Source organism: Pleurodeles waltl, chromosome 1_2 (assembly GCF_031143425.1).
Source record: "Pleurodeles waltl isolate 20211129_DDA chromosome 1_2, aPleWal1.hap1.20221129, whole genome shotgun sequence".
NCBI classification, from domain to species: domain Eukaryota; kingdom Metazoa; phylum Chordata; class Amphibia; order Caudata; family Salamandridae; genus Pleurodeles; species Pleurodeles waltl.
This window is the reverse complement of record NC_090437.1, coordinates 1,293,711,460-1,293,736,146: the sequence shown is the minus strand read 5'-3', so window position 1 is coordinate 1,293,736,146 and position 24,687 is coordinate 1,293,711,460.

Below are 24,687 nucleotides of genomic sequence, written 5' to 3'. Positions count from 1 at the left end.
GCTGGAGTTAATGGCAGACTCGGGTCACCTTGGACAATTGTTACACAAGATTATTTTAAGCAAGTCTTTGAGGGAATTTGGGAATTGACCGATTTGAAGGAACCAGATATTATTGCTGAAAGTTTTGAAGGGAGGACTTTTGATGTGACTGGTTTTGTTGAAACTGGAATCACTTTTAAAGAGAGATGTGCCAATATTAAATTGTATGTTGCAGTTAAGGGGGTTAATGTCCTAGGATGGAGGGACCAAGGAAAATTGGGTGTAATTTTGAATCCCCGGTGTAGTGAACCTGTATTAGTGATAGAGTCCAGGGAGGCAACAGAGTGGATTACTTCTAAGTTGCCACAAGTTTTCACTAGTAAATTGGGCAAATTGATCAACTACAGCCACAGAATTAAAGTCAAGGCTAATGCCAAACCTGTAATTCAGAAACTTAGGAATGTTCCCATTAGTGTCAGAGATGAATTAAAGAAGATCTTGTCAGATATGGTGAATGAGGGTGTGATAGAAGAGATTGAATCCTCTGAGTGGGTTTCTCCGATCGTTTTAGCACAAAAATCTGACAATTCTTTGAGACTGTGTGTGGATTTGAGAGCTGTAAATGTTAACATCATTGTGAATTGTCATCCTTTACCCAAGATAAATGAGGTCATTAGTATGTTGGAGGGGGCGAATATTTTTTCCACATTGGATTTGAGATCGGCGTATCACCAAATTGAATTAACAGAAGATTCTAGACATCTCACGGCATTTATCACCCCACAAGGGTTATACCAATTTAAGAGGATGCCGTTTGGATTGGCGTCAGCAGCGTCAGTCTTCCAGAGAGCGATGTTTCATTTGTTTAAAGACATGGACAAATATGTGAAGTGTTTCCAGGATGATGTTTTAATTTTCTCAAAAGATGAAGTTGAACACAAACTGCATGTAGAAAATGTTTGTAAAGTGTTGAGTGTGAATGGTTTGACTTTAAGGGAGAAGAAGTGCAAGTTCTTCTTGAATTCTGTTGAGTACCTAGGTCATACAATTTCGGGAGAAGGTGTTGTACCAAAACGATCCCTAGTGGAAGCAATAGTAAATGCTCCTGCTCCTGATGATCGTGAAAAATTATTATCATTCCCTGGCTTGTGTGAGTATTATAGCAAATTTATTGAGAATTTTGCTTCAAAAATGGAGCCTTTGAGGGAGCTTACGCGAAAAGGAGTCCAATATGTATGGACAGAAAAACAGAGTAATGCATTTGAGAGGATTAAGAAAGATATAATACAGGCGCCTACTTTGAGACCTTTTTGTGTGGCGGCACAATGCATAGTTACTGTTGATGCAGGCATGTATGGGATTGGTGGGGTTTTATCTCAGAGATGTGGGAGAGACAAATGGAATGTTACGTTTGCTTCTTGCACATTGACGGATGCAGAAAGAAGGTATGCAGTAATTGAGAAGGAATTGCTAGCATGCATTTGGGCTGTGGAGCACTTTCGGGACTATATTTGGGGGTCCAATTTCATTCTGCAGACAGATCATAAGCCTTTAGTAGGTATTTTATCTCCTGGGGGAGGTTGGAATGCCACTGCCCGTATTGCCAGACTTGTTTCCAGGTTGCAAGAGTATTGTTTTAAAATGGAGTATGTGCCAGGTAGAAGTAATGCTGTAGCGGATTGTTTGTCGCGTCTTCCACAGGATGAAGGGAAAGGTGTGAGTATTGTGGAAAGGGATGTGGTATCTTCTGTGTCTGGATACATGTCTGCCGAGTTTGGTAGTATACATGAAGATGAGTGGATGAAGTGTGATGAGGAGGATTTAGTTTTCCAAGAGGTTAAGAAATATGTGAGGGACGGTTGGCCAGGGAGGAATTGTATAGCTGCTGAGTTAGAACCATATGGTAAAGTTAGGGATGAATTGCATATACAGTAGAGAGTGGGTTGTTGTTTAAGAATGGGAAGTGCATTCCACCCAAGGGTATGCGAGATGTGATTTTGAAACTGGCACATCGTGGTCATCCTGGAATGTCTTCTATGAAAAGATTGATACGCACTTGTTTTTGGTGGCCTGGTTTAGACAAAATGGCAGATCGGGTTGTGAGGGAGTGTTGTGTGTGTGTAAATGCGGAGAAAATGCTGAGAACAGTACCTGCTCCCCTTGAACCTATTCCCTGGCCGAATTGTCCGTGGCAGAAGTTAGGTTTTGATGTTTCTGGCCCATTTTTTCTCTTCCAACAGATACACGTTATGCTTTGGTGTTAATTGACTATTTTTCCAAATGGCCAGAGGTGAAGTTGGTTGTTCAGGTGACATCTGCAACTATTATTGAGTTTTTCAAGGAGGTGTTTTCTAGGGAAGGATATCCGGAGGTGTTGATTTTGGATAATGGCGTCCAACTGACTTCTGGTGAAATGCAAAGTTTTTTTAACTATAGTAATATCAAACATGTTACTACACCTCTGTATGATCCTCAAGGGAATGGTCAAGTAGAGAGATTCAATCGAGTTCTTAAGGATAGTATTTGCTGGGCAAGAGGATTTGGGGGAATGTGGAAAGAGAAATTAAGGGAGAAGTTGTGGTATTATCGCATTACCCCGCAAAGTACCACGGAAGTGAGTCCATTCAAATTACTGAAAGGAAGACATCCTGTGTCTAAATTGTGTCCGTGGTGGTTTAAGAAGAAACTGAGTAAGGACTGGGAGGATATCTCAGTGGAGGAAGTTAGAGAAAGGGTGAGGGGGAAACAAGAGAAATTTAAGAAGAGATATGATGACAAGTGGAAGGTGAGGGAACCTAGTTTTTCGGTTGGTGATTGGGTAAAGGTGCGTGAGCCAGGTTTTGTGAGGAAAGGTGCATCTAAGTTTGGCAGGGCTTTGAAGGTTGTAAAAGTGTTCAAAAAAAGTGTTGTTACACAGGATGGTAAAGTGTGGAATGTGAGCAGATTGGCAAAATGTGCTGGTAATTTTGAGTATCATTACGGAAATTGTGGAACTGATCCGTTAGTGATGTTTGGAAGTGGGATGCAATCTGGTGTTTGTATAAAAAAAGGGGCAAGTTGTGAACAACAGGAAGTCATGGAGAATGGTTCTTGTGAAGGAGAGGCTAATATGGAGTTGGGTGACAGTAATGGTAATGTTACTATGGATGATCATTCTGTTGCGAATTATCATCCTGTGAATTATAATTCTGTTGCGTCACGTGTAAAGTCCTATGTCAGGATGAGACGACAGCCTGCAAAGCTCAAAGACTTTGTTTAGAAAAAAGTATGGTGTTTACATTATGTTTTGATTTACAATACATTTTCTGTATTCTGTTGTTATATGTATTTTAATGTTTATATTTCTTTTGTTAGTTTTGTTTAAGGAGGGAAAGTGTGTTGTATGTTTAAGTATAGTGGAAGGTTGAGGGGTGGAATGTAGAATGTGGGGAGATGGAACCTGGGGGTTGGAGGTTGAGGCATTCTGATATGGGAGACGGTTGAGAAAGGATGTGTGGACCAGCTTGAGAAAATAAACTTAAGAAATACAAGATTACGTGTGTCCTCATCTTTACAGCTCGCTCTGCCAGCATCCTCATCAGAGCCAACCATTTACATTCCCAGGGCTGGGTATGGTGACAGACCAGGACATGCACCTTCCCACAAAGAGGGAATCAATACCTTTCCTAGTCTCTTCTTTATATGATATCATTTTAATGTTCTGATGTTCACATTGAGGTGATCAGCTAGGCTTGGTTCACTGATCGGAGTGATTCACTTGCTTCAGTAAAGTTTCTATTTACATTCTATGGGGCATATTTACACCTAGTGCTGTCTTGACGTCGCCTTAGAGTCATTTTTATGACGGAAGGTGGCCATTCTCCAGCGCCATATTTACAAAGTGGTGCATTGGATGCATTGTGCCACTTTGCAACCCCTTGCTCCACATTATGCCTGCAACAGGCATAATGTATGCAAGGGGGATGTTCCCATGCAGGGAGGGCCAAAAAAGTGGCACAGTGAAATTTACAAGATTTCACCGCGCCATTTTTTCCATCTTTTTTTACGCCTCTCAGGGCAGGAGTTAAAGCGACGCACCCATAGTAATCTATGGGCCTCCCTTTGCTTTTCTGCGTCAACCTTTTTGACGCTAGAGCAGCAAAACGCCACAACAGCCTCCAAACTTTGGAGGCTGTTGTGGTACCGACCGCCATGGTGAGCCGTATTGTAAATACGGAGCAACCGTGGTGTTGTTAGGGGGGACAAGTGGGGCACAAGACACATGGTGCATCGGGACCGATGTGCCACTTTTATGTAAACCTGCCCCAATATATTTAAGAAGGGACAGTTTTGTTGAGGCTTTCCACCCTTCCGTGAGAGCATGACATGGTGTGATAAAACGTCTTGAACACAGAGAAAAGAACCTTGTTATTACTTGTGATTAAGGCCCACAGTTTTCCGTTTTAACCGATTTTTACAGATAAGTACAGGCAGAAACCAAGGGGCTTCTTGTTTGTATTTATTTTTAAAAGTGGGAAAATACTGAAAATGGTGCTTCTTGGGAGTAACTCTCCATGCTGCCCTTCATGAGTTCCAGGACAATAACTGAGCGGATAGTCAGCATGGGGAGTTAAAAACAGGATGAGATTTCCTCAAATACGGGCATATGTTAACATTTCAATATTTGTAGTAAAGTGCTAATATTTAAATGTACCTGTCAGTATAGTGAGTTTGTATATTTCGATGTTTAATTTGCTAGAATGCAACAGGTATCATAGTATGATAAATAAATGTGGAGATATACATTTTACCGTTCTTGTTATTCTCATAACAAAAAAACGCATAAGTACACAAAGGATGGGCTAAAAATAAATATGGATAATTACAGACGGAAATGTGAGGGTACGGAGCCCTACTTGGGATACTAACTTTTACTCTTCAAAGCAATAATCTTTTGGGTCCATTTACAGGGCCGCATTTGGTACCTTGCTAGGGTGTTAGAGTTTTGTTGTCAATCTTCTTGGGTTGGTGACAGATAAACAACAGAAAGTGGGTGGTTTATCTCTGCAGTCCCTGGCAATAGCCCACACATCCTGGAAACGAGCCAAACGTCTAGATAAATGACCCCACATCCCCTGCCACAAACCTCCCAAGTGTCTGGGAGCAAAGGGCAGAAACGACCCTCGTTTTATGAGACAATGGGACATTTGTTGTGTAGTTACTTTAGCAACACAGCTAGAACTGGAACACCTCGATTTAGCTGTGATCTTATTGTGTTTTACTTTGTTTCATGTCTCTGTGTTACTCGGTGAGTTACAACGCTTGGTGGGAGCTAGGTGGGTCTCCTAAATGAAGACTTGGAAACTCTTATTGGGACACAGGCACATTTCTTTGGTTTATTGAGGTTTATAACTGCAAACACCAGTTTGAAGAATGTGAAACAGAGATCCCTGTCGTTGTGAATAGGTATTCTGTTACTCATCCTCGCATTCTTTCCTTGAATGTTTGCAAATCTCCCACTTTCTGTTTTCCCTTCTTTCTTGGTTTTCTCTCCATGACGCTCCTGTGTTTACTTCTTCACTTCTATGTGTCTTACTTTATGTTTTCTCTTGCACCATGTTTTCCTTCTCTGCTTCTTTTCTTTCTTTCTATTTTCTTTATGTTTCTTTCTTTCTTTTTTTCTTTCTCTTTCTTTCTTCCTTTCCTTTTTCCTTTCTTCCTTCCCATTTTCCTTTTTTCTTATCTGCTTATTTCTTCCTTTTTAATCCTGTTGCATTTCTATGTGACCTCTCATTCTTTTTATCCTTCCTTATTTCACTTGTCTTATTTCTCATTCTTTCTCTTTCAGTTACTTGCCTTTCTCGACCATTTCCAGAACTTTATTCTTTCCATTTTCTCCCTTTCTTTCCAACTTCTCTTTTCCTTTTTTCTTTTTTTCTTCTGCACATTTCTACCCAATACCATCTGGCCTATTTTACTTTCCCCAATTCTTTCTCTCCTTTTTTCAATGAGTACCTAAAAAATGGAATGTTAAAACTTTGAGGCTGCCATTGTAGACGTTTCTCAAATGGATAAATGGTTGCATTAAACTTGGACTCTATTAGAAAACCAGAGGCTCAATTATGACTCTTCTTCTTTACTATTGATACTACAATACACATAACATGGATGAAAGAAATATCACTTCAAAGACAGAGAAACTGAGGTCAGTGGTCCAGCATGCGGATGACCTCACAATACGACCACCAATCAGTAGCTACTCCAAGTATAACCATCTCTGCAGAGCATCAATCCTCCTCTTGTTTGCTGCTCTAGCACTGATTAGTATTGTGTTTTTTTTGCCTCCCTTTCAATATATTGTTAATGCATAACTTTTAAATATTTTGTATAAAGAGGACTTTAGTAGTCCCTAAGGTTTTTTTTATGCATCTATTGTAGTTTATATTAGCTCTTTTCTGCTTAAATGCATTAGAGCACCCTCTTTGGAGAGAGATCTTCCCAGCGCACACATGCACGTGGGAGACTCGCGTCTCTTTTAGCAGCGGGCACCCATACCATGCTCAACTCACTCTCTGACAGGCATGAAGCTTTCATTACATTGCAGCATGAGTCCTGTCACTTAGAGCAGCAAGTTTCTCCCAAGTGACTGCTTATCTTCAACACTGCCACTTCCTCTGGACACTAAGATATTTTCAAGCAGCATACAGAAAACAGACTTTATAATAGTTCTCAATAATGTTGTTACTGTTTCAAAAGGGCTAGTGTGCTTTGTTCTTCCCTGAGACTGGTGCCAATATTCAGTTTTCTCCACTATTTACTCACATTGCTTACAACATATACTGGGATTAAAAAAAAGGTGATTAACAAGTAGACAATTTAATTATTTTAATTAATTTTTATTTCTAATCATGCCTATCGTCTAAATACTATCACTATTAATAAACCCCACCCTTGAGTTTTGAGCTCTAAGACTCTGATTTCTCTGTGAAAGTGGATCGCTGGGAAAGGCATACTGACCAGGAGTTTGCCAAGGAAGGCGAGGTGACGGTGTGAGAGGTCATTCAGTCAGCATTTTTGCAATTGACGGTTTTAATACAATCTATCCAGGATGCTATCAGCCATTTTTTGCTTCTTCTTTTACCAAATTATTGAATTATCTCTCTCTACTCAAGAAGAGCCTCAGACATCTCAGGGATGCAGTTCACAGTCAGTTAAATATAAACAGGTTTCCTCAAGGAAATATGTGCTGTGGCAGACCATGCACACACTCAGTCTTCCCTTTCTCTCCCTTCACACCAACAGCCTCATGATAATCCCATTAAAATTTGAAGAAAATTACATTCTTAGGTGGCCCTTTCCTTAGGCATCAAGCAGGAAAAACTGCTGCACAACCTGAACTCTCTGACTCAGCATCTGACTCAGCATCTTCAACTAGAGTCTGCCCAGGAGATGCAGAGGATGAAGATCCTAGAAATGACCAAATACCTCAAGATACACCCAATCCTAATACCAGTCCTAGTGAAGTCCTTCTTGATTCATAAGGAACCGCTTATTTTGATCCTATGCTAAAAACTCACTTAAAGTAAAGTGAATTGAATTTATCTGCATGGATTTCAGGGTTTCTGGCCTCCTGGATAGAAGGCCGATGGAAAGAATAAAGGGAGCCAATTCTCAGCAGAATGTCCCAGGTCATTACTCCCATATAAATTATCTTTTATACCAGATGTAGATCCACCTATGATTGCCTTGTGTCTCAAAAAATTGTAAAAACCCTGCGAAAGATGTTGGCAAAGTGCTTTGTCAATGCCTAAATAAACGTATAGATGTTCATGGTCCTCTAACACAGATTATGGAACTAACTGAGGATGCAGCACTTACAGGTGCTGTTGTGAATCTACCACTTCTTGGAAGATGGAGCCAACAAACCATCTGCCCTTTAGGCAACAGCAATGCGGTTATTTCAGCTGAAAGAAGAAAGACTCTCCAAAAAGAGGATCAAATACAAGTCGGCTGACATAGCAGAGAATGAATTGGGCACCCATTTAGTGATTAATTTATTAAGGACATTTCCTCTAACGTTTAAACTTTTACATCACTAGATAAAGCACAACAACATTTCAACAAGCATTGACAAAGCTGTTAAGTCTTGCCTATTTGAGAGCTATTGGCCATGGTGTACAGCAATGTGGCTGCTATTCAGCAATGCTAAAAGTAAGTGGGCTTGATTGAGGTGGGGTGGTGTGGATTGGGGCAGTTTGGAGTGGGGTAGAGTGGAGTGGGATAGAGTGTGGTAGATTGGAGTAGAGTTGGTTAGATTGGGGTAGAGGGTGGTAGACTGGAGTAGAGTGTACTATGTGAGGTAGATTGGAATGGAGTAAATTGGGGGGTTAGACTGGAGTGGGGTAGTTTGGTGTAGACTGGAGTGGGGTATATTGGGGTAGAGTGAAGTGGGCGGAGTAGGGTAGAGTGGGATGGGGTACAGTGGAGTAGGGTAGTTTGGGATAGAGTGGAGTGGGGTAGAGTGGAGTAGACTGAAATGGGTTAGATTGGTGAACATTGCAATGGAGTAGGGTAGACTGGAGCGTGGTAAATAGGGATATAGTCAAGTGGCGTACAGTGGGGTAGGTTGAGTAGCGGGAGTAGATTAGCAGGGGTTGAGTGGGCTAGAGTGTGGGTAAAGTTGGTTAGACTGGAGTGTGGTAGACTGGGGTAGAGTGGAGTGGGGTAGAGTGTGGTAGATTGGGGTACAGTGTACTGAGTGAAGTAGATTGGTGTGGGGTACATTGGAGGGGGTTGGCTGGAGTGGGGTAGATTGGGGCAATGTGGAGTGGGATAGACTGGGGTAGAGAGGAGTGGAGTTGAGTGGGGTAGAGTGGAGTGGGGTAGAGTGGACTGGTAGTTTGGAGTAGAGTAGAGTGGGTAGATTGGGTAGATGGGAATGAGGACATTTGGGGTAAAGTGGTGTGGAGTAGAGTGGGGTTGAGTGAAGGGTGCTGGTTTGTTAGGGTAAGTGGGGTAGAATGGAATAGAGTTGTAGATTGGAGTGTGGTAGATGGATACAGTGGAGTGGGGAAGACTGGGGTAGGGTTAAGGGGTAGATTGGGTAGGAGTGGGTTAGAGTAGGATGAGGTAGACTGGGGTAGATTATATTGGGGTAGATTGTAGTGGAGTAGGGTAGATTGCAGTGGGTCAATTGGGGTAGAATAGAGCGGGGTAGATTAGGGTAGAGTGGAGTCAGGTAGAGAGGGTGGCTTTGAGTGGGTAGATTGGGGTAGATAGTATTGGAGTGAGGTACAGTTGATAGATTAGGGTAGAATGCTGTGGAATAGATTGAGAATGAGTGCAGTGGGGTGGAGGCGGTAGATTGGGATATATTTGGGTGGTGTAGATTGGGGTAAATTAGAGTAGGTTAGAGTGGGGTAGTTTGGGGTAGATTGAGCTAGCTCGATTGGGGGTGTAGATCGGGATAGAGTGGACAGATTGAGGTACAGATGGAATGGAGTAGATTGGGGTAGAGTGGAGTGGGGTACATTGGATAGAGCGGAGTACCATATAGTGTGGTGGAGTGGGGCAGATTGGAGTGGGGTTGATTGTGATAGAGTTGAGAGGGTAGATTAAGGTAGAGATGAGTGGGGCAGAATGAAGTAGAGTGAAGAGGGATAGATTGGAGTAGAGTATAGTGGGGTATACTTGTAGGAAAGTACCATCTTGCCTGGCATGTTACCCCCATTTTTCACTGTATATATGTTGTTTTAGTTGTGTGTGTCACTGGGACCCTGCCAGCCAGGGCCCCAGTGCTCATAAGTGTGCCTGAATGTGTTACCTGTGTTATGACTAACTGTCTCACTGAGGCTCTGCTAATCAGAACCTCAGTGGTTATGCTCTCTCATTTCTTTCAAATTGTCACTAACAGGCTAGTGACCAATTTTACCAATTTACATTGGCATACTGGAACACCCTTATAATTCCCTAGTATATGGTACTGAGGTACCCAGGGTATTGGGGTTCCAGGAGATCCCTATGGGCTGCAGCATTTCTTTTGCCACCCATAGGGAGCTCTGACAATTCTTACACAGGCCTGCCACTGCAGCCTGAGTGAAATAACGTCCACGTTATTTCACAGCCATTTTACACTGCACTTAAGTAACTTATAAGTCACCTATATGTCTAACCTTTACCTGGTAAAGGTTGGGTGCTAAGTTACTTAGTGTGTGGGCACCCTGGCACTAGCCAAGGTGCCCCCACATTGTTCAGGGCCAATTCCCCAGTCTTTGTGAGTGCAGGGACACCATTACACGCGTGCACTACATATAGGTCACTACCTATGTGTAGCTTCACAATGGTAACTCCGAATATGGCCATGTAACATGTCTAAGATCATGGAATTGCCCCCTCTATGCCATCCTGGCATTGTTGGTGCAATCCCATGATCCCACGGGTCTCTAGCACAGACCCTGGAACTGCCAAACTGCCTTTCCCGGGGTTTCACTGCAGCTGCTCCTGCTGCCAACCCCTCAGACAGGTTTCTGCCCTCCTGGGGTCCAGCCAGGCCTGGCCCAGGAAGGCAGAACAAAGGACTTCCTCAGAGAGAGGGTGTTACACCCTCTCCCTTTGGAAAATGGTGTTAGGGCTGGGGAGGAGTAGCCTCCCCCAGCCTCTGGAAATGCTTTCATGGGGACAGATGGTGCCCATTTCTGCATAAGCCAGTCTACACCGGTTCAGGGACCCCTCAGCCCTGCCCTGCGCGAAACTGGACAAAGGAAAGGGGAGTGACCACTCCCCTGACCTGCACCTCCCCTGGGAGGTGCCCAGAGCTCCTCCAGTGTGCTCCAGACCTCTGCCCTCTTGGAAACAGAGGTGCTGCTGGCACACTGGACTGCTCTGAGTGGCCAGTGCCAGCAGGTGACGTCAGAGACTCCTTCTGATAGGCTCCTTCAGGTGTTGCTAGCCTATCCTCTCTCCTAAGTAGCCAAACCCTCTTTTCTGGCTATTTAGGGTCTCTGTCTTTGGGGATTCCTTAGATAACGAATGCAAGAGCTCATCCGAGTTCCTCTGCATCTCTCTCTTCACCTTCTGCCAAGGAATCGACTGCTGACCGCGCTGGAAGCCTGCAAAACTACAACAAAGTAGCAAAGACGACTACTGCAACTCTGTAACGCTGATCCTGCCGCCTTCTCGACTGCTTTCCTGGTGGTGCATGCTGTGGGGGTAGTCTGCCTCCTCTCTGCACTAGAAGCTCCGAAGAAATCTCCCGTGGGTCGATGGAATCGTCCCCCTGCAACCGCAGGCACCAAAGAACTGCATCACCGGTACCCTGGGTCTCCTCTCAGCACGACAAGCGAGGTCCCTTGAATCCAGCAACTCTGTCCAAGTGACTCCCACAGTCCAGTGACTCTTCAGTCCAAGTTTGGTGGAGGTAAGTCCTTGCCTCCCCACGCCAGACTGCATTGCTGGGAACCGCGACTTTTGCAGCTACTCCGGCCTCCGTGCACTTGCGGCGGAAATCCTTTGTGCACAGTCCAGCCTGGGTTCACGGCACTCTAACCTGCATTGCACGACCTCCTAAGTTGTCCTCCGGCGGCGTGGGACTCCTTTGTGCAACTTCGGGTGAGCATCGTTTCACTCCACTTCGTAGTGCCTGTTCCAGCACTTCTGCGGGTGCTGCCTGCTTCTGAGAGGGCTCCTTGTCTTGCTCGACGCCCCCTCTGTCCCCAGACGCAATTGGCGACATCCTGGTCCCTCCTGGGCCACAGCAGCATCCAAAAACACTAACCGCACAATTTGCAGCTAGCAAGGCCTGTTGGCGGTCCTTCTTCAGGAAAACACTTCTGCACAACTCTCCACGGCGTGAGGGATCCGTCCTCCAAAGGGGAAGTTCCTAGCCCTTGTCGTTCCTGCAGAATTTCAGCTTCTACTGTCTAGTAGCAGCTTCTTTGCACCCACAGCTGGCATTTCCTGGGCATCTGCCCATCTCCGACTTGCTTGTGACTTTTGGACTTGGTCCTCTTGTTCCACAGGTACCCTCGTTTGGAAATCCATCGTTGTTGCATTGCTGATTTGTGTCTTTCCTGCAGAATTCCCCTATCACGACTTCTATGTCCTTTGGGGAACTTTAGTGCACTTTGCACTCACTTTTCAGGGTCTTGGGGTGGGCTATTTTTCTAACCCTCACTGTTTTCTTACAGTCCCAGCGACCCTCTACAAGGTCACATAGGTTTGGGGTCCATTCGTGGTTCGCATTCCACTTCTGGAGTATATGGTTTGTGTTGCCCCTATCCCTATGTGTCCCCATTGCATCCTATTGTAACTATACATTGTTTGCACTGTTTTCTAATACTATACTGCATATTTTTGGTATTGTGTACATATATCTTGTGTATATTTGCTATCCTCATACTGAGGGTACTCACTGAGATACTTTTGGCATATTGTCATAAAAATAAAGTACCTTTATTTTTAGTATATCTGTGTATTGTGTTTTCTTATGATATTGTGCATATGACACTAGTGGTACTGTAGGAGCTTCACTCGTCTCCTAGTTCAGCCTAAGCTGCTCTGCTAAGCTACCATTATCTATCAGCCTAAGCTGCTAGACACCCTATACACTAATAAGGGATAACTGGGCCTGGTGCAAGGTGTAAGTACCCCTTGGTACTCACTACAAGCCAGTCCAGCCTCCTACATTGGTTGTGCAGCGGTGGGATAAGTGCTCTGTAACTACTTACCACTTTTGTCATTGTACTTTTCATAAAAGAAAAATATACAAAACAAGTTCAGTGTATGTACACCTAACCAAAAAGTTTTGCATTTCTTTTCTCACTTCTTTTCTAAAGTGCTGAAAAGTACCTCTAACTTTCTAAAAAGTTCTTAAAAAGTTTTAAAAGTTTTTTTTTTAATCTTTCTAAAAGTTCTGAAAAACATTTTTTCCTTTTTCTATCACTTAAACACTTTCTAAAAAATGTCTGGCACAGGCCAAACTGTTGATCTGTCCAAACTTGCTTATGATCACCTTACCTGGAAAGGAGCAAGGAGTCTCTGCATAGAAAGAGGTTTAAGTGTAAGGAAGAATCCTTCTAGAGAACTGTTAGTGAATATGCTTATTGAACAGGATAAGGCCACAGCTGGCACTCCTGTTGAAAAGTTAGCTGATGGTTCCCACTCTGACTCTGGGGCACCCCTAGCTAAAGAAGTGGGAGGGAAACTTCCAAGCCTGCCCCCTAGCAGACAACCTAGCATAGTTGGAACTGATGTTGAGTCACATCATACAGATAGTGTGGTCTCACATCACAGTAAGAGTATTCCTTCTCATCATAGTAGAAGTGCTGTTTCTGTGAGCCAAGCTGTTAGGGTGCCTTCTGTTAGGGACAGGTCTCCTTCTGTCCTTTCTCATCATACTTCTGTTTCTAGACATGTCCCTCCCGCCCACCCTGATGACAGATTGTTAAAAAGGGAGCTCAATAAATTGAGAGTGGAACAAACCAGACTGAAGCTCAAGAAGCAACAGCTGGATTTGGATAGACAGTCCTTAGAAGTAGAGAAAGAAAGACAGAAGTTGGGTTTAGAAACCCATGGTGGCAGCAGCAGTATTCCCAATAGTCATCCTGCAAAAGAGCATGATTCTAGGAATCTGCACAGGATAGTTCCCCCTTATAAGGAGGGGGATGACATTAACAAGTGGTTTGCTGCACTTGAGAGGGCCTGTGCTGTACAGGATGTCCCTCAAAGGCAGTGGGCTGCTATCCTATGGCTATCATTTAGTGGAAAGGGTAGGGATAGACTCCTTACTGTGAAAGAAAGTGAAGCCAATGATTTCAAAGTTCTTAAGAATGCACTCCTGGATGGTTATGGCTTAACCACTGAACAGTACAGGATGAAGTTCAGAGAGACCAAAAAGGAGTCTTCACAAGACTGGGTTGATTTTGTTGACCATTCAGTGAAGGCCTTGGAGGGGTGGTTACATGGCAGGAAAGTTACTGATTATGAAAGCCTGTATAACTTGATCCTGAGAGAGCATATACTTAATACCTGTGTGTCTGATTTGTTGCACCAGTACCTGGTGGACTCTGATCTGACCTCTCCCCAAGAATTGGGAAAGAAGGCAGACAAATGGGTCAGAACAAGGGTGAACAGAAAAGTTCATACAGGGGGTGACAAAGATGGCAACAAGAAGAAGGATGGTAAGTCTTCTGACAAGGGTGGGGACAAATCTAAAAATGAGTCTTCATCAGGCCCACAAAAAACACTCTGGTGGGGGTGGTGGGCCCAAATCCTCTTCTAATCAAAACAAAGAAAAGAAACCATGGTGCTATTTATGTAAAATAAAAGGCCATTGGACAACAGATCCCAGTTGTCCAAAGAAAAGCACCAAGCCTCCTATCACTACAACCCCTACTGCTACACCTAGTGTCCCTACTAATAGCAGTGGTGGTGGGAGCAAACCTACTAATAGCCAATCCAAGGGAGTAGCTGGGCTCACTTTTGGTAACTTAGTTGGGGTTGGTCTTGTTAGGGAGACCACAGAGGCTGTGTTAGTCTCTGAGGGGGCTATTGATTTAGCCACCTTAGTTGCTTGTCACCTTAACATGGATAAGTACAAGCAGCTACCCCTAATAAATGGTGTTGAGGTTCAGGCCTACAGGGACACTGGTGCCAGTGTGACTATGGTAATAGACAAACTGGTCCACCCTGAACAACACCTACTTGGTCACCAGTACCAAGTAACCGATGCTCACAACAACACACTTAGCCACCCCATGGCTGTTGTAAATCTCAACTGGGGGGGGGGGTTACTGGTCCAAAGAAAGTTGTGGTTGCCTCAGATTTAACTGTAGACTGTCTACTAGGAAATGATTTAGAGACATCAGCTTGGTCAGATGTGGAGTTGGAGGCCCATGCAGCAATGCTGGGCATCCCAGGGCATATTTTTGCTTTAACCAGGGCTCAGGCCAAAAAGCAAAAAGGACAGGGTGACTTGGATCCTGGAACAATGGACCAAGTGCTCCCTAAAGCTAGGGCTAGTAGAAGTAAAGCACTACCTACTATCCCTCCCTCTACAATGGATTCTACTTCTGAGGAAGAAGAATTTCCACCCTGTGCAGAACCTACACCACAGGAGCTGGAAGCAGACACTGCTGAGCTTTTGGGTGAAGGGGGGCCTGCCAGGGAGGAGCTGAGTGTGGCACAGCAAACCTGTCCCACACTAGAGGGTCTAAGACAGCAAGCTGTCAAACAAGCTAATGGGGATGTCAGTGACTCTCACAGAGTTTACTGGGAGGACAACCTCTTGTACACTGAAGCAAGGGATCCTAAACCTGGAACTGCCAGGAGGTTAGTGATTCCTCAGGAGTACAGAAAGTTCCTCCTAAATCTAGCCCACTACATTCCCCTAGCTGGACATTTAGGACAAATGAAAACTTGGGACAGACTTGTTCCCTTGTTTCATTGGCCTAGAATGTCAGAGGACACAAAAGAATTTTGCAAGGCCTGTGAAACCTGTCAAGCCAGTGGCAAGACAGGTGGCACTCCAAAGGCACCCCTTATTCCACTGCCTGTGGTTGGGGTTCCCTTTGAAAGGGTAGGGGTTGACATAGTTGGCCCCCTTGACCCTCCTACTGCTTCAGGCAATAGGTTTATCTTGGTGGTAGTGGACCATGCCACCAGATATCCTGAAGCAATTCTTCTAAGGACCACTACAGCACCTGCAGTGGCAAAGGCCCTCCTGGGAATATTTTCCAGGGAGGGCTTCCCAAAAGAGGTGGTATCAGACAGGGGAAGCAATTTCATGTCTGCTTACTTAAAGGCCATGTGGAAGGAGTGTGGTGTGACATACAAGTTCACTACACCCTATCATCCACAAACAAATGGACTGGTGGAGAGATTTAATAAAACTCTCAAAGGCATGATTATGGGACTCCCTGAAAAACTCCGCAGGAGATGGGATATCCTTTTACCATGCCTCCTTTTTGCTTACAGGGAGGTACCCCAGAAAGGAGTGGGCTTCAGCCCCTTTGAACTCCTCTTTGGACACCCAGTAAGAGGTCCTCTAACACTTGTTAAGGAGGGTTGGGAACAACCTTTAAAAGCTCCAAAGCAAGACATAGTGGACTATGTACTTGGCCTCAGATCAAGGATGGCTGAGTACATGAAAAAGGCCAGTAAAAACCTTCAGGCCAGCCAAGAGCTCCAAAAGCAATGGCATGACCAGAAGGCTGTTCTGATTCAGTACCAACCAGGGCAGAAAGTGTGGGTCTTGGAGCCTGTGGCCCCAAGAGCACTCCAAGATAAATGGAGTGGACCCCACACAATTGTTGAAAAAAAGGGTGAAGTCACCTACTTAGTTGACTTAGGCACTGCCAGGAGTCCACTTAGGGTGCTCCATGTCAATCGCCTGAAACCCTACTATGACAGGGCTGATCTCACCCTGCTCATGGCAACTGATGAGGGACAGGAAGAAGAGAGTGACCCTCTCCCTGATCTCTTCTCTTCCACAGAACAAGATGCTCTAGTGGAAGGTGTAGTTTTGGCTGATTGTCTTACTGCTGAGCAGAAAGACCATTGCATAAATTTCCTGGGTCAGTTTTCTGAACTCTTCTCTACTGTGCCAGGTACCACTTCTTGGTGTGAGCACACTATAGATACTGGAGACAGCTTGCCTGTCAAAAGTAAAATCTATAGGCAGCCTGAACATGTCAGAGACTGCATAAAGCAAGAGGTGCAGAAAATGTTAGAACTGGGAGTGATTGAGCACTCTGAAAGTCCATGGGCTTCTCCTGTGGTACTTGTACCAAAACCTCATTCCAAAGATGAAAAGAAGGAAATGCGGTTTTGTGTTGACTACAGAGGTCTCAACCAGGTAACCAAAACTGATGCTCACCCTATACCCAGGGCAGATGAGCTCATAGATACACTGGCATCTGCCAAGTATCTAAGCACTTTTGACTTGACTGCAGGGTATTGGCAGATCAAATTATCAGAAGATGCAAAAGCAAAAACTGCATTTTCAGCCATTGGAGGCCATTACCAATTCACAGTCATGACTTTTGGATTGAAAAATGCACCTGCCACTTTTCAGAGGTTGGTGAACACAGTCCTGCAAGGGCTGGAAGCTTTTAGTGCAGCATATCTGGACGATATAGCTGTCTTTAGCTCCAGCTGGGGTGATCACCTGGTCCACCTATGGAAAGTTTTGGAGGCCCTGCAAAAGGCAGGCCTCACTATCAAGGCTTCAAAGTGCCAGATAGGGCAGGGGAAGGTGGTTTATCTGGGACACCTTGTTGGTGGGGAACAGATTGCACCACTTCAGGGGAAAATCCAAACTATTAAAGATTGGGTTCCCCCTACTACTCAGACTCAGGTGAGAGCCGTCCTAAGCCTCACTGGGTATTACAGGAGGTTCAATAAGAACTATGGCTCCATTGCAGCCCCTCTTAATGACCTCACATCCAAGAAAATGCCTAAAAAGGTATTATGGACAGCAAACTGTCAGAAAGCTTTTGAGGAGCTGAAGCAGGCCATGTGCTCTGCACCTGTCCTGAAAAGCCCTTGTTACTTTAAAAAATTCTAAGTCCAAACTGATGCATCTGAATTAGGAGTAGGGGCAGTCCTATCACAACTTAATTCTGAGGGCCAGGATCAACCTGTTGCTTTTATTAGTAGGAGGTTGACCCCTAGAGAAAAGCGTTGGTCTGCCATAGAGAGGGAGGCCTTTGCTGTGGTATGGGCACTGAAGAAGTTGAGGCCATACCTGTTTGGCACTCACTTCATTGTTCAGACAGACCACAAACCTCTACTTTGGCTAAAACAAATGAAAGGTGAAAATCCTAAATTGTTGAGGTGGTCCATATCCCTACAGGGAATGGACTATACAGTGGAACATAGACCTGGGAGTAGCCACTCCAATGCAGATGGACTCTCCAGATATTTCCACTTAGACAATGAAGACTCATCAGGTCATAGCTAGTCTTATTGTCCTTCGTTTGGGGGGGGGGGTTGTGTAGGAAAGTACCATCTTGCCTGGCATGTTACCCCCATATTTCACTGTATATATGTTGTTTTCGTTGTATGTGTCACTGGGACCCTGCCAGCCAGGGCCCCAGTGCTCATAAGTGTGCCTGAATGTGTTACCTGTGTTATGACTAACTGTCTCACTGAGGCTCTGCTAATCAGAACCTCAGTGGTTATGCTCTCTCATTTCTTTCAAATTGTCACTAACAGGCTAGTGACCAATTTTACCAATTTACATTGGCATACTGGAACACCCTTATAATTCCCTAGTATATGGTACTGAGGTACCCAGGGTATTGGGGTTCCAGGAGATCCCTATGGGCTGCAGCATTTCTTTTGCCACCCATAGGGAGCTCTGACAATTCTTACACAGGCCTGCCACTGCAGCCTGAGTGAAATAACGTCCACGTTATTTCACAGCCATTTTACACTGCACTTAAGTAACTTATAAGTCACCTATATGTCTAACCTTTACCTGGTAAAGGTTGGGTGCTAAGTTACTTAGTGTGTGGGCACCCTGGCACTAGCCAAGGTGCCCCCACATTGTTCAGGGCCAATTCCCCGGACTTTGTGAGTGCGGGGACACCATTACACGTGTGCACTACATATAGGTCACTACCTATGTGTAGCTTCACAATGGTAACTCCGAATATGGCCATGTAACATGTCTAAGATCATGGAATTGCCCCCTCTATGCCATCCTGGCATTGTTGGTGCAATCCCATGATCCCACGGGTCTCCTGCACAGACCCTGGCACTGCCAAACTGCCTTCCCGGGGTTTCACTGCAGCTGCTGCTGCTGCCAACCCCTCAGACAGGTTTCTGCCTTCCTGGGTTCCAGCCAGGCCTGGCCCAGGAAGGCAGAACAAAGGACTTCCTCAGAGAGAGAATGTTACACCCTCTCCCTTTGGAAAATGGTGTTAGGGCTGGGGAGGAGTAGCCTCCCCCAGCCTCTGGAAATGCTTTCATGGGCACAGATGGTGCCCATTTCTGCATAAGCCAGTCTACACCGGTTCAGGGACCCCTCAGCCCTGCCCTGCGCGAAACTGGACAAAGGAAAGGGGAGTGACCACTCCCCTGACCTGCACCTCCCCTGGGAGGTGCCCAGAGCTCCTCCAGTGTGCTCCAGACCTCTGCCATCTTGGAAACAGAGGTGCTGCTGGCACACTGGACTGCTCTGAGTGGCCAGTGCCAGCAGGTGACGTCAGAGACTCCTTCTGATAGGCTCCTTCAGGTGTTGCTAGCCTATCCTCTCTCCTAAGTAGCCAAACCCTCTTTTCTGGCTATTTAGGGTCTCTGTCTTTGGGGATTCCTTAGATAACGAATGCAAGAGCTCATCCGAGTTCCTCTGCATCTCTCTCTTCACCTTCTGCCAAGGAATCGACTGCTGACCGCGCTGGAAGCCTGCAAAACTGCAACAAAGTAGCAAAGACGACTACTGCAACTCTGTAACGCTGATCCTGCCGCCTTCTCGACTGCTTTCCTGGTGGTGCATGCTGTGGGGGTAGTCTGCCTCCTCTCTGCACTAGAAGCTCCGAAGAAATCTCCCGTGGGTCGACGGAATCGTCCCCCTGCAACCGCAGGCACCAAAGAACTGCATCACCGGTACCCTGGGTCTCCTCTCAGCACGACGAGCGAGGTCCCTTAAATCCAGCAACTCTGTCCAAGTGACTCCCACAGTCCAGTGACTCTTCAGTCCAAGTTTGGTGGAGGTAAGTCCTTGCCTCCCCACGCCAGACTGCATTGCTGGGAACCGCGACTTTTGCAGCTACTCCGGCCTCCGTGCACTTCCGGCGGAAATCCTTTGTGCACAGTCCAGCCTGGGTCCACGGCACTCTAACCTGCATTGCACGACCTCCTAAGTTGTCCTCCGGCGGCGTGGGACTCCTTTGTGCAACTTCGGGTGAGCACTGTTTCACTCCACTTTGTAGTGCCTGTTCCGGCACTTCTGTGGGTGCTGCCTGCTTCTGAGAGGGCTCCTTGTCTTGCCCGACGCCCACTCTGTCCCCAGACGCAATTGGCGACATCCTGGTCCCTCCTGGGCCACAGCAGCATCCAAAAACACTAACCGCACGATTTGCAGCTAGCAAGGCTTTTTGGCAGTCTTTCTTCAGGAAAATACTTCTGCACGACTCTCCACGGCGTGTCGGATCCGTCCTCCAAAGGGAAAGTTCCTAGCCCTTGTCGTTCTTGCAGAATCTTCAGCTTCTACTGTCCAGTAGCAGCTTCTTTGCACCCACAGGTGGCATTTCCTGGGCATCTGCCCATCTCCGACTTGCTTGTGACTTTTGGACTTGGTCCCCTTGTTTCACAGGTACCCTCGTTTGGAAATCCATCGTTGTTGCATTGCTGATTTGTGTCTTTCCTGCAGAATTCCCCTATCACGACTTCTATGTCCTTTGGGGAACTTTAGTGCACTTTGCACTCACTTTTCAGGGTCTTGGGGTGGGCTATTTTTCTAACCCTCACTGTTTTCTTACAGTCCCAGCGACCCTCTACAAGGTCACATAGGTTTGGGGTCCATTCGTGGTTCGCATTCCACTTCTGGAGTATATGGTTTGTGTTGCCCCTATCCCTATGTGTCCCCATTGCATCCTATTGTAACTATACATTGTTTGCACTGTTTTCTAATACTATACTGCATATTTTTGGTATTGTGTACATATATCTTGTGTATATTTGCTATCCTCATACTGAGGGTACTCACTGAGATACTTTTGGCATATTGTCATAAAAATAAAGTACCTTTATTTTTAGTATATCTGTGTATTGTGTTTCCTTATGATATTGTGCATATGACACTAGTGGTACTGTAGGAGCTTCACTTGTCTCCTAGTTCAGCCTAAGCTGCTCTGCTAAGCTACCATTATCTATCAGCCTAAGCTGCTAGACACCCTATACACTAATAAGGGATAACTGGGCCTGCTGCAAGGTGTAAGTACCCCTTGGTACTCACTACAAGCCAGTCCAGCCTCCTACATTGGTTGTGCAGTGGTGGGATAAGTGCTCTGTAACTACTTACCACTTTTGTCATTGTACTTTTCATAAGAGAAAAATATACAAAACAAGTTCAGTGTATGTACACCTAACCAAAAAGTTTTGCATTTCTTTTCTCACTTCTTTTCTAAAGTGCTGAAAAGTACCTCTAACTTTCTAAAACGGTGTAAAGAAATGGCTCCCTGTTGCAGTTACCCCCCACTTTTTGCCTGATACTGATGCTGACTTGACTGAGAAGTGTGCTGGGACCCTGCTAACCAGGCCCCAGCACCAGTGTTCTTTCACCTAAAATGTACTTTTGATTCCACAATTGGCACACCCTGGCATCCAGGTAAGTCCCTTGTAACTGGTACCCCTGGTACCAAGGGCCCTGATGCCAGGGAAGGTCTCTAAGGGCTGCAGCATATCTTATGCCACCCTGGGGACCCCTCACTCAGCACAGACACACTGCTTGAGAGCTTGTGTGTGCTGATGAGAACAAAACGAGTAAGTCGACATGGCACTCCCCTCAGGGTGCCATGCCAACCTCACACTGCCTATACAGTATAGATAAGTCACCCCTCTAGTAGGCCTTACAGCCCTAAGGCAGGGTGCACTATACCATAGGTGAGGGCACCAGTGCATGAGCACTATGCCCCTACAGTGTCTAAGCAAAACCTTAGACATTGTAAGTGCAGGGTAGCCATAAGAATATATGGTCTGGGAGTCTGTCAAAAACGAACTCCACAGCTCCATAATGGCCACACTGAATACTGGGAAGTTTGGTATCAAACTTCTCAGAATAATAAACCCACACTGATGCCAGTGTTGGATTTATTAAAAAATGCACACAGAGGGCATCTTAGAGATACCCCCTGTATTTTACCCAATTGTTCAGTGCAGGACTGACTGGTCTGTGCCAGCCTGCTGCTGAGAGACGAGTGTCTGACCTCATGCGGTGAGAGCCTTTGTGCTCTCTGAGGACAGAAACAAAGCCTGCTCTGGGTGGAGATGCTTCACACCTCCCCCCTGCAGGAACTGTAACACCTAGCAGTGAGCTTCAAAGGCTCAAGCTTCGTGTTACAATGCCCCTGGGCACTCCAGCTAGTGGAGATGCCCGCCCCCTGGACACAGCCCCCACTTTTGGCGGCAAGTCCAGGAGAGATAATGAGAAAAACAAGGAGGAGTCACTGGCCAGTCAGGACAGCCCCTAAGGTGTCCTGAACTGAGGTGACTCTGACTTTTAGAAATCCTCCATCTTGTAGAAGGAGGATTCCCCCAATAGGGATAGGAATGTGACCCCCTCCCTTTGGGAGGAGGCACAAAGAGGGTGTACCCACCCTCAGGGCTAGTAGCCATTGGCTACTAACCCCCCAGACCTAAACACGCCCTTAAATTTAGTATTTAAGGGCTCCACTGAACCTAAGAATTTAGATTCCTGAAACTACAAGAAGAAGAAGACTGCTGAGCTGAAAAACCCCTGCAGAGGAAGAACAGAAGACACCAACTGCTTTGGCCCCAAGTCCTACCGGCCTGTCTCCTGCCTTCCAAAGAAACCTGCTCCAGCGACGCTTTCCAAGGGACCAGTGATCTCTGAATCCTCTGAGGACTGCCCTGCTTCAAGAAAGACAAGAAACTCCCGAGGACAGCGGCACTGCTCCAAAAGAACTGCAACTTTGTTTCAAGGAGCAGATTTAAAGACCCCTGCAACTCCCCGCAAGAAGCGTGAGACTTGCAACACTGCACCCGGCGACCCCGACTCGACTGGTGGAGAACCAACACCTCAGGGAGGACCCTCCGGCGACTCCGAGTCCGTGAGTAACCAAAGTTGTCCCCCCTGAGCCCCCCCAGCGACGCCTGCAGAGGGAATCCCGAGGCTCCCCCTGACCGCCACTGCCTGAACCTAAAGTCCCGACGGCTGGAAAAGACCCTGCACCCGCAGCCCCCAGCACCTGAAGGAACGGAACTTCTGTGCAGGAGTGACCCCCAGGAGGCCCTCTCCCTTGCCCAGGTGGTGGCTACCCCGAGGAGCCCCCCCCTTGCCTGCCTGCACCGCTGAAGAGATCCCTTGGTCTCTCATTGAAAACCATTGAAAACCCGACGCGTGTTTGCACACTGCACCCGGCCGCCCCCGCGCTGCTGAGGGTGTACTTTTTGTGCTGACTTGTGTCCCCCCCGGTGCCCTACAAAACCCCCCTGGTCTGCCCTCCGAAGACGCGGGTACTTACCTACTGGCAGACTGGAACCGGGGCACCCCCTTCTCTCCATTGAAGCCTATGTGTTTTGGGCACCTCTTTGACCTCTGCACCTGACCGGCCCTGAGCTGCTGGTGTGGTAACTTTGGGGTTGCTCTGAACCCCCAACGGTGGGCTACCTTGGACCCAAACCTGAGACTTGTAAGTGATTTACTTACCTGACAAAACTAACAAAAACTTACCTCCTCCAGGAACTGTGAAAATTGCAGTGTCCACTTTTAAAACAGCTTATTGTGTTTTATGTAAAAAGTATACATGCTAATGTAATGATTCAAAGTTCCTAAAGTACTTACCTGCAATACCTTTCAAATGAGATATTACATGTAGAATTTGAACCTGTGGTTCTTAAAATAAACTAAGAAAATATATTTTTCTATAACAAAACCTATTGGCTGGAGTTGTCTCTGAGTGTGTGTTCCTCATTTATTGCCTGTGTGTATGTACAACAAATGCTTAACACTACTCCTTTGATAAGCCTACTGCTCGACCACACTACCACAAAATAGAGCATTAGTATTATCTCTTTTGCCACTATCTTACCTCTAAGGGGAACCCTTGGACTCTGTGCATGCTATTCCTTACTTTGAAATAGCACATACAGAGCCAACTTCCTACAAACGTTCTTAAAAAGTTTTTAACGTTTTTTTTTCTATCTTTCTAAAAATTCAGAAAAATATTTTTTCCTTTTTCTATCACTTAAACACTTTCAAAAAAATGTCTGGCACAGGCCAAACTGTTGATCTGTCCAAACTTGCTTATGATCACCTTAGCTGGAAAGGAGCAAGGAGTCTCTGCATAGAAAGAGGTTTAAGTGTAAGGAAGAATCCTTCTAGAGAACTGTTAGTGAATATGCTTATTGAACAGGATAAGGCCACAGCTGGCACTCCTGTTGAAAAGTTAGCTGATGGTTCCCACTCTGACTCTGGGGCACCCCTAGCTAAAGAAGTGGGAGGGAAACTTCCAAGCCTGCCCCCTAGCAGACAACCTAGCATAGTTGGAACTGATGTTGAGTCACATCATACAGATAGTGTGGTCTCACATCACAGTAAGGGTATTCCTTCTCATCATAGTAGAAGTGCTGTTACTGTGAGCCAAGCTGTTAGGGTGCCTTCTGTTAGGGACAGGTCTCCTTCTGTCCTTTCTCATCATACTTCTTTTTCTAGACATGTCCCTCCCGCCCACCCTGATGACAGATTGTTAAAAAGGGAGCTCAATAAATTGAGAGTGGAAGAAACCAGACTGAAGCTCAAGAAGCAACAGCTGGATTTGGATAGACAGTCCTTAGAAGTAGAGAAAGAAAGACAGAAGTTGGGTTTAGAAACCCATGGTGGCAGCAGCAGTATTCCCAATAGTCATCCTGCAAAAGAGCATGATTCTAGGAATCTGCACAAGATAGTTCCCCCTGATAAGGAGGGGGATGACATTAACAAGTGGTTTGCTGCACTTGAGAGGGCCTGTGCTGTACAGGATGTCCCTCAAAGGCAGTGGGCTGCTA